The sequence below is a fragment of the Dasypus novemcinctus genome, chromosome 14 (assembly GCF_030445035.2).
Source record: "Dasypus novemcinctus isolate mDasNov1 chromosome 14, mDasNov1.1.hap2, whole genome shotgun sequence".
Lineage (NCBI taxonomy): Eukaryota > Metazoa > Chordata > Mammalia > Cingulata > Dasypodidae > Dasypus > Dasypus novemcinctus.
In genome coordinates, this window is record NC_080686.1 from 20,587,810 (window position 1) to 20,603,262 (window position 15,453).

Below are 15,453 nucleotides of genomic sequence, written 5' to 3' on the forward strand. Positions count from 1 at the left end.
CGGGTGGAGGTGGGGTTGAAAAAGGCAGGGGGTGGGGACAGGAGTGGGGATGGAGGTGGGGGTGGGCTGGGGAGGAAGGGGGTGGGGCGGGGCGCTCTAGGGGCGTGGACACACGCGCAGGGACACGCGCTCTCGGCCCCAGCAACTCGCTCCAAGTTCCCTCCCTCGCTCTCCGGCGAAGCCTACTCGAGCCCTCCCACTCGGTGTAGACCAAACCACCGGGGCCGCCGCCAGCCGGGGCCCTCCAGCGGCCGCGCGTCCGGCCCGCGGTCCCGGGCCAGCGGCGGCAGCGGCGGCCAGGACTCCCGGGCCTGCGGCCGCCAGTGCGGACCCGACGCTCGGCCTCCCGCCCGGCAGCGGCAGTGGGACCCCGTCCCTCTCGGGCCCGCCGTGCCCGGAGCCCGGCTCGGGCTGCAGCCCCCCGGGACCCGGGAGCGCGGCCGAGGTAAGGGAGGAGGCGGCGGGCTTCGGGTCGGGGTCGCCGTGGGGACAATGCCGAAGCTGCGCGCACGGCCGCGCGGGCGTGGGGCGAAGCCGGCTCCGCGCCCCCGGCCTCCTCGCCGGCGCGGCTCCCCGTCCCGCCCGCCCGGGGACCGGTGGCCCCAGCCGGGTCCCGGGGCCGGCTTTCCGGGGCGGCCGGCTGCGCGCTCCGATCGCGTCCTGGGCTCGGCGGGGAGGCCGCGCGGCGGCGGGGGGCTCGGGGCCGGGGTGGGCTTGCGGGGAGCAAGCCGTGCGCCCCGAAACGCGCCGGCTGGTTCCCCCTGGCGAAGCTGCCCGGCGGGGGACCGGGGCCTCAGCTCGGCCACCTTGCCCTGCGCGGTCTTCTTGCTCGCTCGCCCAGAAAGACCACCTGATCTCGGATGCTTGGGACTTGGGGAGCAGAGTCTCCCCGAATCCCTGGCGGGGAGTAAGTGCAGTACATGCAGACTCGGAGGCTTCGAAGTTGTTTGTTTGTTGTTTGTTTTGGTTATCCCTCCAGCTCCCTCCACGATCTCGGTTGTCTGCACTTTCTTTGCAAGCAGACAGATTTGAAAGAGACTTAATTATCTTGGGCTCAGCGGTGCCCCCATCACATGGCAGAGCTCGGTCACGTGGCAATAACACACATCCCGGCTGTGTGTACCCTCCGCCCAGCCTAGTGCCCTGGTAATGTTAGAACCCGAATTGCACAGTCAGGGGCTCTGACGGTGCACCCTCTGAGCACGTTTATGGGGAGGGAAGCAGAGATAACTTCGGTGCATGCTTAAATATCTCTGCAAAGCCGAAAGAAAACACCTGGCGCCAGGCTTTTTAACTCAGTCGCCTTGTGAAGCCACAAACACAGGAGCACCAGGCTTTCCTTCCTGCCTAAGATACGGGCAAACACCGGACCATTCCTCAGGGCCGGGTTACGTCCTGTGCAAAATCTGGCACACATCTGTCACAACATTGCCTGGCTGGCTTTGTGACTACAGGCTGGGCTATTTTTTATAAAAGGGGAATGTGATAGTAGAATACGCATTTTTTTTTTTTTTTTTGCAATGTGAATAGTATGGCTTCCATTTTCTTTACTTCCCCTGATGACTTTAAAGATATTTATTTGATTTTTTTCCCAGTTATTTTTAGAGTCATTCCAGGAAAGATACTGGTATTTATTTTGTGACATCATGACCCCTGGTCATTCACATGTGCTATTTATTAAGCCTTGTTATTTTAACATTAAGGGCACCTTAAAGGTAAGCCAGATTCTTTGTAACATCCCATTCATTTACTTTATGATATTTAATCTATTGCATTAATATAGATGGTAAAGCCACTAATTGAACAGCAAGGTGGCAGTGCATTGTCTACCTAGTGATCTGTAAATCCTGTATAGTGCCATCTTTTAGTCTTTTAAAATTTTCATTACCAATCCATGAATTTTCCTTGTTGGAAATGGCATTTTGCTTTGCTTTGCTTTGTTTTGTTATCCCGGATCTTTTAAATCATGGTCTGTTTTAAGTCTGTGTTTAGTTGTAGATCAGAAGTGAGGTTGGGTGGTGGTTTTGCTTAGGACTTGAAAAAAGCTGCTCGGTTTATTCTTATGCACAGTAAGTTTGTAGTAAATCCATAGCCAGTCTGTCAGTCAAGCTCACAGACCTGACCTTCAACCTAGTGGTATCCTGGTGCATTTCATAATAGGGAAATCTTTCAGTCCTTAAGGGCCTGACATGAGTGATTCAGACATCAGGGAAAACCTGGGCTCTTAACCCCAGCCCAGAATTCCCTTGTTCTCAAAACCTAGAATAACACTTCCGATTCCTAGTTAAAAGAACCTCCTTGGCACTGCAGAATTAGGTAACTCCTGTTATGCTAAAGTTTAATCAAAGATGAATGTATGTGCTGCATATACATCAGCTGGAGCAAGTCATTCTTTCTTGTGTATTTAAATGTGGAGAGCAGAGTTTTTAGCCTGCCTAGCCAAGATGAGAAAAATTTAGGTAACCAAAAGCTTATGTTTGCTACCTAGATATATTTTTTAAATTCTAAAGGATTTACTTCCATTTCCAGGGCTTTTTCCCCTTTAATGTGAAACGACATCTTTTTCATTCCTCAATAACTTGCTTAGCTAAGAAGAGGCATGGAACTAAGAGTCTTGGTGACCCTGCAGAACCAACGCTGCTGTAGGCACAGTCCTGGACAGTAGATGGCGCTGTGGATGGTGGACGAAGCCATTTACACGGTCAAGGACAATTGGAAGGGATTAGTTTAGTAATACTATTGCTTGCCTCTTTCCCTCAAACATACTCTTACTCACACAGACAACATCCAACGCTCTTTTTAGGAATAAACTTTAAAAACTTGTCCTTTGCATTTTCAACATTTTTAGACTATGTGGTCAGATTTTTCTCTCTGAAAATCAAAATATTCCATGTGTTCAACAAACATTGCATGTAAAAATATAGTTGAGTCAACTGTTCTCTTTACTCTCATTTTCCCATACCAGGGTTAGATTGATCGTCCAGACCCTAAGGGAATTTCTATTAACTTGTTTTTTTTCTTCAATTCTTAACTGTTGAGAGAAAAACAAATGACAGGAAACCAGCTTGCTTCTTGATTTTATTTAAGAAAACCACTTCCTCTGGTCAGGTCTCATTTACTCTGATTTTTACTGGAATTTTTCTGACTCCTGGTATGATGCAATGAGAGTTGATATTCAGGGTGAAGACTCTGAAGCTCTGCAAAGTCATGACTCATCCAAGAAAAATATATTCATTTTATGCAGGACAGGCACCAAGAAGGTTAGAAAGTGGATGAGTATACTCAGAAAAAGGGTTTTCTGGTTACCTCTGACAGTTAGCTATAGTCCTGGTCTTTAACATGCATTTTCTGTAATCCTCTTAGACAGGATAGTTGCTGTTACCTCCTTTTGGCTGGTGAGGTTGAGTGAATTTCTCAAGTACGTCGCTAATAAGAAGCAAGGCTGGGGTTTAAACCCAGGTGTGTGCGCCTCAGAGCCCGTGGATCTTCCCACCAAGCCATGCAGAATTGTCTTTGTGCATTTACCTGCCCGAGGCATTCATTACACTCCATTCTTTTGGGGGTTGATAGGAGCAAGTGTCTTCTTCAGATTCAGTGACATGTTTTCAATTTCCTGGGCACCATTTGGTCATTAAAGAGTCCAAAATAGGAGAAATTAAGCTGTTCTTGATATTCAATATATACCTCTTGTCTCTTTGGATATCATAATATCTCGTTCAAAATTCCTTATTTTGAGGGAAGGGGATGGCGACGGTAGATGACGGTAGATTTAACTTTTTGAGCTATGTAAAGGCTAATCAAAATGGCTTAGAATGTTGGGTCTCTTTTTGGCTTCATTGCTCAGATGATCTGAGAAAGTCACAGCTTCTGTCTATACCCCCAGCACTGTTTTTCCCCACAGGTTAAAGAAGGTGTTCAATTTTTTTCACTTAAGTACCTTAGGGGGGAATTGACGATGAATGAAATATTGGATCAAAATTTCAGTCTGTATATTTCTTGTATTTTTTTTCAATTTTACACTTTAGACAGAGGTTACTTTAATATTTTCTTTTTTGTATTGAAAGCATTATAGAGGTCCATAAAACTAACATTTGAGAATTGTCCAAAAGAGAACATGAATCATGCCCAAGGTGTTATTTCAAAGAAGCTAAACAGGGAAGCAGACTTGGCCCAATGGATAAGGCAGCTGCCTACCACGTGGGAGGTCCACAGCTCAAACCCCGGGCCTCCTTGACCCGTGTGGAGCTGGCCCATGCGCAGTGCTGATGCGCACAAGGAGTGCCCTGCCACTCAGGGGTGTCCCCCTTGTAGGGGAGCCCCACGCGCAAGAAGTGCGCCTGTAAGGAGAACCGCCCAGCGTGAAAGAAAGTGCAGCCTGCCCAGGAATGGCGCCGCACACATGGAGAGCTGACACAACAAGATGATGCAACAAAAAGAAACTTGGATTCCTGGAGAGCTGACACAACAAGGTGATGCAACAAAAAGAAACACAGATTCCCGGTGCCGTTGATAAGGATAGAAGCAGTCACAGAAGAGCATGCAGGGAATGGACACAGAGAGCAGACAACTGGGGCATGGTGGGGAAGGGGAGAGAAATAAAAAACAAAACAAAACAAAGAAGCTAAACACATTACTGATTCCGAACTTTGAAAGATAAGTTACGGGATGATTTGCCGTGGAAGATTTTTGGGGATAGGAGTAGAATTTGGTTTTCATTGTTTGTGAATATTATCTCCTAAATGACTAACCACAGCTATTCAAGGTTATCTGTTGTTGCAGAATCCATTTCCATCCTGTTTTTAAATGGCCTGGATTTGTTTCTGAATAATCCTTTTGGGCATTTAAACAATCTTCATTGTGATATAAAATTAATGAACTTGAATCTTGCATATACCTCTTTTGGCACCTCGTATTTCCTCTTAATTGTGAGAAGAGACTGAGTAGGATTTTCAGTCTCAATATACTTCTGTGTGAGTCTCAGGAGGAGGATCACCTAAGAAGTAAGTTTTCTAACACCTGAAACACCCCCCCACACCCTTCTTGGCAAACCTTAGTTGGTAAAAGCAAATTACTTCCTTTTTTCTAGTATGTTTGGTGATAAAAATAACATGTTAAACAATTTCAAACTGGAGCTAAGCTGGGATTTTAAAATTGTAAACACTTTAGAGAGAAGTTAAAAAGTGAATGCTTTAGCAAAGGGAAACACTATGTCATTTGGCAGACAGGTTTTTGGAAGAATTATTAGAATCCTATGGTATGTTTTGTACATCACAGCAAGATCAGTGGGTTTTGAAATTGTCCAGTTCCTGATAAGGCTTTTAAAAGTACAATTCACAAGCATATGGGGAATTTTTGAGTGACTATGTTGTAATGCAAAGGTTTTTTTCCCTCATAGCCCTGCTAGAAATTTGTTTCATTTTTTTGTCCTTTTCAGGAGGGATCACAAATATGCTCCAAAATGTATCATTCTTGCTGACAGGGCCTTGTTGTTGTTTTTTTTTTGTCCTACTGAATAAAGTTTAATGAAGATAATTATGCAAAAACACAGAATAATATACTTTAGTCATGTCTTCCCTTATGATTATTATATGAAATGGATATTTACGGAGGACCTACTACTGTGTTCCAGGTACTGGGATTGAGCAATAGGCAAGAAAGACAGGCCCCTGCTGTTTTGAGACTTTACAATGTTGTCAGGGGAAATAGATGATAAAGTAAACACATAGGTGAAAAAGTTATTTTGAAGAAGTAATACACATGGTTGAGAGTGGAAGTGGAGTTCCCTTCTGGATGGGGTGGCCCAGTAAAGGGCTTCACTGAAGACCTTTGAACTAAGAGTTAAATAAAAAGACGAAGCAATGCTGGAAGGTCTGTGCAGAGCAGACAGCTTGTGCAAAGGTCCCGTGGCAGGAGGAAATCTGTTTGTGTGAGAATTGGGAGACAGCTGCTTGAAGGCCACAGTGGGGAGTTTTCATTTACTCCATGTCTTCCTAGCCACTGGAGGATGTAGCACAAGGAGTGCCAGGCTCTCATCTGTGGAAGTAGATGCTCACTTTGTCTGCCTTTCGGAGAATGGGTTGTCAGGGAAGAATGGAAGCAGGAAGCCAGTTCAGAAGCTGTTATGGTGTCCCAGTGCCAGCTGGACTGGAAGGGTAGGACAGAGAGAATCCAGCTGTAGCCAGGACTCTGCATTTCTTATCTAAACACGCTTGATTTTAGTAAGCGTCGTTATTTTCTGTACCACTAAGAAAGAAAGAAAGGAAACACTGTTGGTTTAAACTATGATGTGCCATTGATTTTGATATGGATCGAGATTTTAGGCTTGAAATTGTGAAAACAAACATGTCCTGGAATCACTGAAGCATGGTATATTCTGGTGGTCAAGTTTGAGAAGACTTGCCCATTTGTATTATATTTCAATTTGTATCTGAGTCATACAAGTAGACTCCTGTGTTTGGAAAGGACCTGGGAAGGCAGGTCGAGGGTCATGGAAGAATCTACTTCAGCAGCTGGAGTTGGTATAGAAAAATGCACTGGGTGTAAGCAGCCTTTCTAATGCTTTAAAACAATGTCAAAAAGAGCTTTGCAGGGCTTTGCCTCTGTGTTCGTTACAGAGAGCGGCAAGGCTGGGAAGGCCCAGATCTGCCCCTTTGAAGGAGGTTGCTGCCCCTGGGTATAGTTTTGTGGTGGGTGGACAGTATCTGCTACTTGCCTTGACCTCAGGCAGATCTGGGTGTTACAAGCTTTGATTTTTTGTGTTACACCATTGAGAGCAGGACAGGGTGAGGGGTTGGTCACAGTGGGGGGATCCCAGTCAAGAACTTTCGTATCGCCAGTGTGGTCGTTGGGAGGTCTGTACCCCAGAAAAATACGTTTTTGTTTGTAACCCATTCCCGTGGGTGTGAATCCATTCTAAGTAGGAACTTTTGATGAGGTGACTTCTCAGCAAGATCCATCTTCATGCTGTTGCTGGAGTCCTCTCTAAGCAGAATGAAATTCTGAGAGCGAGAAAGCCGTGGGAAGCAAGAAGCAAAAGGTCAATGGAACCCGGAAGAGAAGGGCAAGGCCAGGAGAGGCCGCCATGTGCATTGCCATGTGATACAGGAGCCCAGGGCTGAGGCTCCCTGGCAGCCAGCCCCAGAAAACCATTCTTTGGGAAGAAAGCATCTCCTTGACTGTGCCTTGACTTGAACTTCTCCTAGCTTCAAAACCATGAGCCAGTAAATTCTCCTTGTTTAAGCTAACCCATTACCTGGTTTTTTATTTAGCAAAGAGGAAACTTAAAACAACCAGTAAACAGGTAAATAGGTTCCAGAGAGGCCGCGAGAGCAGTTTTTCAAGCTAGGTTAGCCTTTAGTGTGATGACTGTCTCTGTTGAATACCTTAGGTTTCTGGTGCCTCGGTTTCCTCATCTGTAAAATGGGAGAATAGCAATACCTACTTTGTAGGATTGTCATCAGGGTTGAGCAAGATGCTTGTAAAATGCCAAGTCCTCAGCTGAGGTTAGTTGTGACTTATTTCTGTCTCGGGGATCTTGCACTTTGCCCCTCTGTCGAGTATATTATCACCGTGCAGGACAAATATCACATTTTCAGACTCTCCTGACCGCTGAAGTGAGAGTGGCCTCTTCTCCAGCTGTTCTTTCTTCCTACTGACCTATTTTATCTTATTCATAGCCCTTACACCTCACTGAAATTGTATAACTTGTTTACATGTTGAAAGGGACATGTAGGCTCCTGTGCTTAGAAGCGTGACAGGCCACCTCATGGAGGCTTAGCACGTGGTTATGAAGGAACTGTGAGGGATGTATTAGTCAGCCAAAGGGGTATTGATGCAAAGTACTAGAAATCTGTTGGTTTTTATAACGGGCATTTATTTGGGGTAGAAGCTGACAGTTACAAGGCCCTAAAGAGTCTAACTCACAGTACCGTAAGAGGTACTTTCTTACCAGTGGTTGCCAATGTCTGCGTGGGTTCAGCCTCCCTTCTTCCCCTTAAGGCTCCGTGGTCCCAGCCTCTTCTGATCTCAGCTGTAGGCTGGCATAGGGCTTGTCTCATTTCCCTGGGCTTTCTCAGCACTGCAAACTCTCAGGTGAATGGCTCATCTCTCTTCCTGGGGCCTCTGGATCCTCTTCCACATCTGTGGCACACTCTCTTTTTTCACGTATCAGCTTCTGTGTTCTCCTTTAGTGAATGTCTGTTTATATAGCCCATCAAGGGGCTGAGCATGCCCTAATGACGTGGTCAAATCCAAGCCCTAATCTTAACATAATCAAGTTAATGTTAAACCTGTGAATTTAATGCAATCAAAGGGTAGCACACCCAGGGGAACAGACCTGTTTACAACCATAATCTGTGTTTCTTTTTGGAATTCATAAATAATATCAAACTGCCACAAGGGGATGATGGCAATTACTGGGTGCTTGTCCTCTAGGGCCTCGAAGGCCTTGCTAAAAAAACCTCATCTTTGAGTCGACCTTCTTCTCTTGACTTGGCTTTTTGTGCTTTGAGATGATGAGCTGTCCAGTTGAGTTTGGCCTTAGTTTCTTCTGGTTGCCATAGCAAACTGCCAAAAACTAGGTGGCCCTCAGCATCAGAAATTCATTGTCTGCGAGCTTTGGAGACTGGAGGTCTAAAATCTGTAGGGGAGAATCCTTTCTGGCTTCATCCAGGATTCTGGTGGGTTACCAGTAATCTGGGGCTTCAATCTCAGCCATCACATGGCATCCCCCCCTTGTCTGTCTGTCTCTCCTTCCCATGAAGACACCAGTCACACCAGATTTAGGGTCCACCCTGCTCTACTGTGACCTCGTTTTAACTTGCCTAGTTCCAGCTGTAATGACCCTGTTTCCAAATAAATCACATTCTGAGGTATTGGAGATTAGGGCTTCAACCTGTCCTTTTTGGGGAGGCACAGTTCTAACCCTAACAAGGCTTACCTACCTTCGGTCCAGCAGACAAGTTCCTAGTAATCTCTGATAGAGAGAAAAGGCCAGTTGGGGGAGTTTGTATTTGGAAATGGAATTTCTTGGCATAGTAGGGCATGCTCGTTGTTTTGTGCTGGCATTTCCCAGGATGTCACTTGCTTCAAATTTAAGCTAAATATCACCTCTGGCCTTCCTAGTGCCTGAGATACCAGTTTATAAGTACCTAATTTGCTTCATAAAAACACTAGAGTGAACACATTAGGGAAATAAAACCACTGTAAAATTGCTGATGCTTATTAAATTGCTTTGGCCACCCCAGAGAGTGGAAGTTCTGTGTTCTCCCAGCACTGAGATTGGCGGTATAACTAGGACCCTGAGTAGTTGTGCTCAGCCTGCACGGAAAGCGGGGATTTCCCCCAGTTTTAGTTTCTGGGTGGCTGCTCAAGCAAATACCATGAAATGGGTCTGGTTAAACGATGGGAATTTATTAGCCCATGGTTTTGAGGCTAAGGGAAAGCCTAAATGAAGGCATCATCAGGGTGATACTTTCTTCCTGAAGACTTGGCGTTCTGGGCATGGATACCGGGCATCCTTGGTCCCTAGCTTTTCTGTCTCGTGGCAGTGCACATGGTGGCTTCTCCTGGCCTCGCCCTTCTCTTCCGAGTTCCAGTGATTTCAGCTTCTGGCTGCTGCCTCTGTGACTTTTCTGTCCATCTGTCTGACTTTCATTCTCTTTTAAAGGTTTCTGGTGATAGGATTAAGACCCATCCTGACCTCAGTGGGCCACGCCTTAACTGAAGTAGCGACCTCATCAAGAAGGTCCGACTTACAATGGGTTCATGCCTCAAAGAATGGCTTAAGCTTAAGAACTTAATGTTTTTCTGCATGTTCTTCCTTCATACAAAATACATTCATTCCATGAAAACATCCCAAAAGCCTTAAGTCATTTTAATAACAATACTAAGTACAAAGTCATACCAAAATCAATTATGAGGGAAGAGGCTGTAGCATAAGTGGTTGAGCTCCTGCTTCCCATGTATATGAGGTCCCAGGTTCAATCCCTGGTCCTTCTTAAAAACAAAAACAAACAAACAAAAAACTAACTCTCACTGGGGAGCAGATGCAGCTCGGTGGTTCAGTGCCTGCTTCCCGTGTGCGAGGACCTGGGCTCAATCCCTGGTACCTCCTAAGAAATAATCAGTTATGAGTGGTCTGTCCTGGGGCACAGTTCCCTGCTGTCTGTGGATCTGTGAAATCTAGAGAACCTGTCATCTGCTTCCAATATAGAAAGGAGAGAGAGGCATAGGATAAACATTTCCATTCCTACACAGAGAAATTGGAAGGGAACATGGTCATGGGTCCCAAACAATTCTGAAATCCAGCAGGGCAAACTCCATTAGAGTTCAAGGTTTGAACATCATATGTGGGTTGATCTTTTGTCCTTTGGGCCTGATGGAATGGCAGTTCCACGCCTTCCGAGTGTTTGAACAGTGGTGATGCTCTCCGGAACATGGGGTGAAGGCTCCACCCTCTCTGAGTGTTGGGGTGGCAGTGCTCTCGCTGATCAGTGGGGTGGAAGCCCCGTCCCTCCAGGCCCTGGGGTGGACCCATCCTTTCCACATGCACCCACTCTCTGGGCCTGAGGAAATCTCTTGGCTTCTATCATTTTGCCCTTGAAGTCCTTCTTCCTTTAATCTTTCTCTTCTCTGTCCCTTTTAGTCCAGTCTGGCAGTGACTCCACTCATACAAATCTCACAAAAAACTTGTCAACCTTGCATATAATTCACAGGGGTTCGGGCCAGCAGAAAAAGGACTTTCCACAGATCTTCCCACGTAACTGCATTTCCAGTCCTAACTTGCACAGAAATTGCTGACTGCTTCCATTTTCAGTTAAACCCTCACATGGAGCCCTTTTCTTGTTAGGCTCAGAATTGTCCAGATGATCAATTTCTGATTTCTTTGAGCTCAGGAGTCCAGTTCTTAGCTTATCTCTTTCCTTTTGCATTTTACTATAAGCTGTAAGGAGAAACCAGGCTGCACTTTCCACTTTTAACCTGGTAATCTCAGCTAAATATCCATATTCATTGCTTTGAACTTTTACCTTCCAAGTGACATCAGAACTCGGTTTCACTAATTTCTCTGCCACTTAAAAACAAGGGTTGCCTTTTCTCCAGTTTCCAGTAAAAAAAATCATCATTTTCATCTAAGGCCTTATTGGAAGTAACTTTCGCATTCTTATTTCTACCAATAGTCTCTTTAAAGCAATCTAGACTTTTTCTATCTAGTGCCACACAATTCTTCCAGGCTCTACCCAACACCCACGTCCAAAGCCATTTCCACATTTTTGGTATTTGCAATAGCAGCACCCCACTCTCCTGGTACAACAGCTTCCTTGGCAGCTCAGGCAAGCTCTGTGGAATGGGTTGGGTTATTTGCTCACGGTTTGGAGGCTAAGGGTAAGTCCAGCGAAGGCATTATCAAAGTGATGTTTTCTTCCTGAAGACTGGCATTCTGGAGCTGCCTGCCAGTCATCCTTGGTTTTTAGCTTTTACGTCACATAGCGGTGCATGTGGTGGCATCTCCCTTCTCTTCCAGGTTCCATTGATTTCAGCTCCTGGCTGCTCCTTCTGTGACTTTTCTTTCTGTCTGTCTGAGTTTCATTCTCTTATAAGTGACTCCAGTAATAGGATTAAGACCAATCCTGATTTAGCTAGACCACAACTTAACTGAAGTCGTAACCTCATCAAAAGGCCCTGCTTACACTGGGTTCATGCCCTAAGGAGTGGATTAAGTTTCAGAATATGTTTTTCTGGGGCCCATACAGCTCCAAACCTCCACATCTCCCAATTCCTGCTAAGTTGTCTTATGAGTGTTACTTAGGTTGTTGCATCTCATTATAACGACCTTTATTGTTGTATAGATTTTGATGCCATTTGTATTTTTCAAAAGGAAATCATACCCATGTTGGAAGTAAAAATATTTATATATCCTTCTCCACGCTTTTAATCTTTCACAGTGTTTGCTTGCTGACTAGAGTGGTTGGGTGAAGTTTAGGGAATAAAATGCAAACTTATCTTTAAACCCTTGTGTGGACATTGCACAATCCTAGAAACCTAAGTGTATTCATACATGCGTGCAAATATATTAGTTATTATCCTTTTCCTGGCTACCAGTGAACCACCTTTTCCACTTTGGGTCAAAAATAGACAGTTGGGAACTGTTAACTCAGAAATGTTGGGAAATACCAAGGAATCCTGCCAGCATTTCTGTGTTTTGACTACATGATGAATGGAGGTTCTTCGCACCCTTGACTGTGACTTGGGATTTTTAAAATCCTTTTAATCTGTCCCTGGCCTGTTCTCATTCAAATGATCAGAAATTGGAATGTTGTGATTTTTAAGAATCAAATGTTTTTCTCTTCACTAAATGTTCTTGTTTTAGTGACTGTGAAAAAAGATGAAAAATAATTGTATTGTGGTTTTTTTTTTGTAGGTTTATAGAAAATCATGCAAAAAGAACAGAGTTCTCATATGTCCGTCCATGATCCCCACAGTTTTCCCTATTAACATTTTGCATTAGTGGGGTACCTTTGTTAAAAATAATAGAATAATATTATCATTATACTTTTAACTATTCCCTAGTTTACATTAGGGTCTGTGGGTTATTCAGTTAGTTCTCTGGTTATTTTATTGCCATTTTAATTCTGGTAACTTATACAACCTAAAATTTCTCATTCTAGCCACTTTCAAATGTACAGTCATTGGTGTAATTACATTCAAAATTTTATGCTACTAACAAAAAATAAATAAATAAAAATAAAATAATAAAAAAATGTTATGCTACCGTCAGCACCACACAGAAACTCTGCACCAATACAGCATTAACACTTCATTCACTAACCCCACCCTGGACCCTGGTAACCTGTTTGTAGTTTCTGACTCTGTGAATGTGCACATTCTAATTATTTCATGTAAGTGAGATAATAGACTATTTTTATTTTTGTGTCTGGTTTATTTCACTCAACAAAATGTCTTCAAGGTTCATCTGTGTGGTTGCATATCTCAGAACTTCATTTCTTTTTACGGCTGAATACTACTCAGTTTTATGTATCTACCAGATTTTACTTATTCGTTCACCTGTTGTATACTTAGGTTGCTCCCACCTTTGGCAATCATGAATAGTGCTGCTGTGAATATCGGTGTGCAAGTATCTCTTTGAGTCCCTGCTTTCAATTCTTTGGGGTATATACCTAGAAGCTGGATTGTCAGGTCATGTGGTAATTCTTAACTTCCTGAGGAACTTTCCACTGCAGCTGCCACCATCTTACTTTCCCATCGACAATGAATGTGGGTTCCTATTTCTTCACATTCTCTCCAACACTTATTTTTCGTTTTTTTTGTAGTAGCCATTCTGTTGGTTGTGAGATGGTGTCTCATTGTGGTTTTGATTTGCATTTCCTTGATGGTTAATAATATTGAACGTTTGTTCACGTACTTATTGGCTGTTTGCCTTCTTTGGAGTAGTGTCCATTCACATCTTCTGCTATTTTTAATGGATTGTTTGTCTTTGTGGTCTTTGTGTTGTTGAGTTATAGGATTTCTTTATATATTCTGGTTATTAAACCCTTTTTGGATATGTGGTTTCCAAATATTTTCTCCCATGCTTTTTGCTGTCCTTTCACTTTCTTGATAAAGTCCATTGGCACAAAATTTTAAAATTTCGATGAATTCTTATGTATCTATTTTTTCCTTTGGTTGTTTATGTTTTTGGCATGAAGTCTAAGAAACCATTGCCTAGCACAAGGCCCTGTAGATGTTTCCTTATGTTTTCTTCTAGAAGTTTTATAATTTTATACACTGCTGAATTTCAGTGATGACTCTGAGAAAGCTTTAAAATCTTTTACCATTGAATATGATGTTAGCTGTGGATTTCTCATATATGCCCTTTATCATGTTAAGAATGTTTCCTTCTATTCCCAGTGCTCTGAGTGTTTTTATCAAGAAGGGTTACTAGATTTTGTCAAATGCTTTTTTGGCATCAGTCAGGATGATCAGGTGGTTATTTTCTTGCCTTCTGTTAATGTGGTATATGACATTAATTGATTTTTTTCTGTTGAACCAGTCCTACATTCCTGGGATGATTCTCCTTGGTTAAAGGGACATAATTCTTTTAATGTGCCTTTGGGTTTGGTTTACTATATTTGGTTGAGGGTTTTTGTATCTATATTCATGAGGGATATTGGTCTGTATTTTTCTTTTCTTGTGATGTTTTTATCTGGCTTGTATTATTAAGGTGATTCTAGCTTTAGAGAATGAATTATGAAGTGTTCCCTCTTCTTCAGTTTTTGGGAAGAATTTGAGCAGGGTGGGTGTTAATTCTTCGTTGAATGTGTGGTAAAATTCACTAGTGAAAAGCCATGTGGTCCTGGGCTTTTCTTTGTAGGGAGGTTTTGATTACTGTTTCAAATTCTTTACTTTTTATTGGTCTGTTGAAATCATCTATTTCTTTTTGAGTCAATATAGGTAGTTTCTGTTCTAGGATTTTTCCATTTGATCTAGATTATCTAATTTGTTGTCATACAGTTGTTCATAATATCTTCTAATAATCCTTGTTATTTCTGTGGAGTCAGTAGAAATGCTCCCCTTTCATTTCTAATTTTAGTTATTTGCATCCTCTCTTTTTTGGTCAATCTTGCTCAAAGTTTGTCAATATTATTGATCTTTTTAAAGAATCAACTTTTGGTTTCATTGTGTCCACTTTTTAAAAAATTTTTGAATTCCTTTATCTCTGCTTCAATTTTTATTTCACTTTGTGTTTAGTTTGCTCTCTTTTTAGATCCTGCAAGTGTGATGTTAGGTCTCTGGTTTGAGATCTTTCTTCTTTTTTTAGTGTAACCATTTAGAACTGTAGATTTCCCTCTCAGCAGTGCCTTTGCCACATCCCATAAGTTATGGGTTTGTTGTGTTTCTGTTTCCATTCACCTCAAGATATTTTCTAATTTTTTGAGGTTTTGTTTTTGTCCTCTTGGTTGTTGAAGAGTGTTTTGTTGAATAGTCACATATTTGTGAGTTTTTCAGGTCTCCCTTTGTCATTGATTCCTTCACTCCATTGTGTTTTGAGAAGATTCATTGAATGATTTCAGTGTTTTTAAATTTATTGAGATTGGTTTTGTGACCAAACATAATGATCTATTCAGAAGAATGACCCATGTATTGGTTTTTAATGTGAGTGGTTCACGGCTTCTCCTGACTTTAAGTTGTGAAATGTGTGTATAACTATAAGACATTTTAAAATGTTTTGGGCAAAGTAACCACCATCTTTAAGGGGATAGACTGGCTAGTTAGCAACTTTGTTCTTTTCTTTAATGAAGATTTTCTTTTTTCCAGTTGGTATTAGTGAATTTATATCAAATTCTCTTATGGGGGAGACTGCTACAGTCATATAAATTTATATTTTGTGTGTAGTTAAAATACTCTTTTAGTTAAAGCCAAAGAAGGTTTGTGGTATACTTGTATTATTTATAAACT

General features: G+C 42.9%; 1 protein-coding gene across 2 annotated transcripts in view; it reads left to right on the forward strand.

Moving 5' to 3' along the window:
* Nucleotides 1-268: 268 nt before the first annotated feature.
* The window catches only part of FAM110B (family with sequence similarity 110 member B), a 168,378-nt gene continuing 153,193 nt past the window's right edge, over nucleotides 269-15,453 (forward strand). Inside the window, exon 1 of one of the 2 annotated variants that reach the window (XR_011645624.1) lies at nucleotides 269-445. The gene's annotated coding sequence lies outside the window, so the exon portion shown is untranslated. The remainder of the gene's footprint in view (nucleotides 446-15,453) is intronic. The other variant, XM_004484344.5, reaches the window with a different exon arrangement.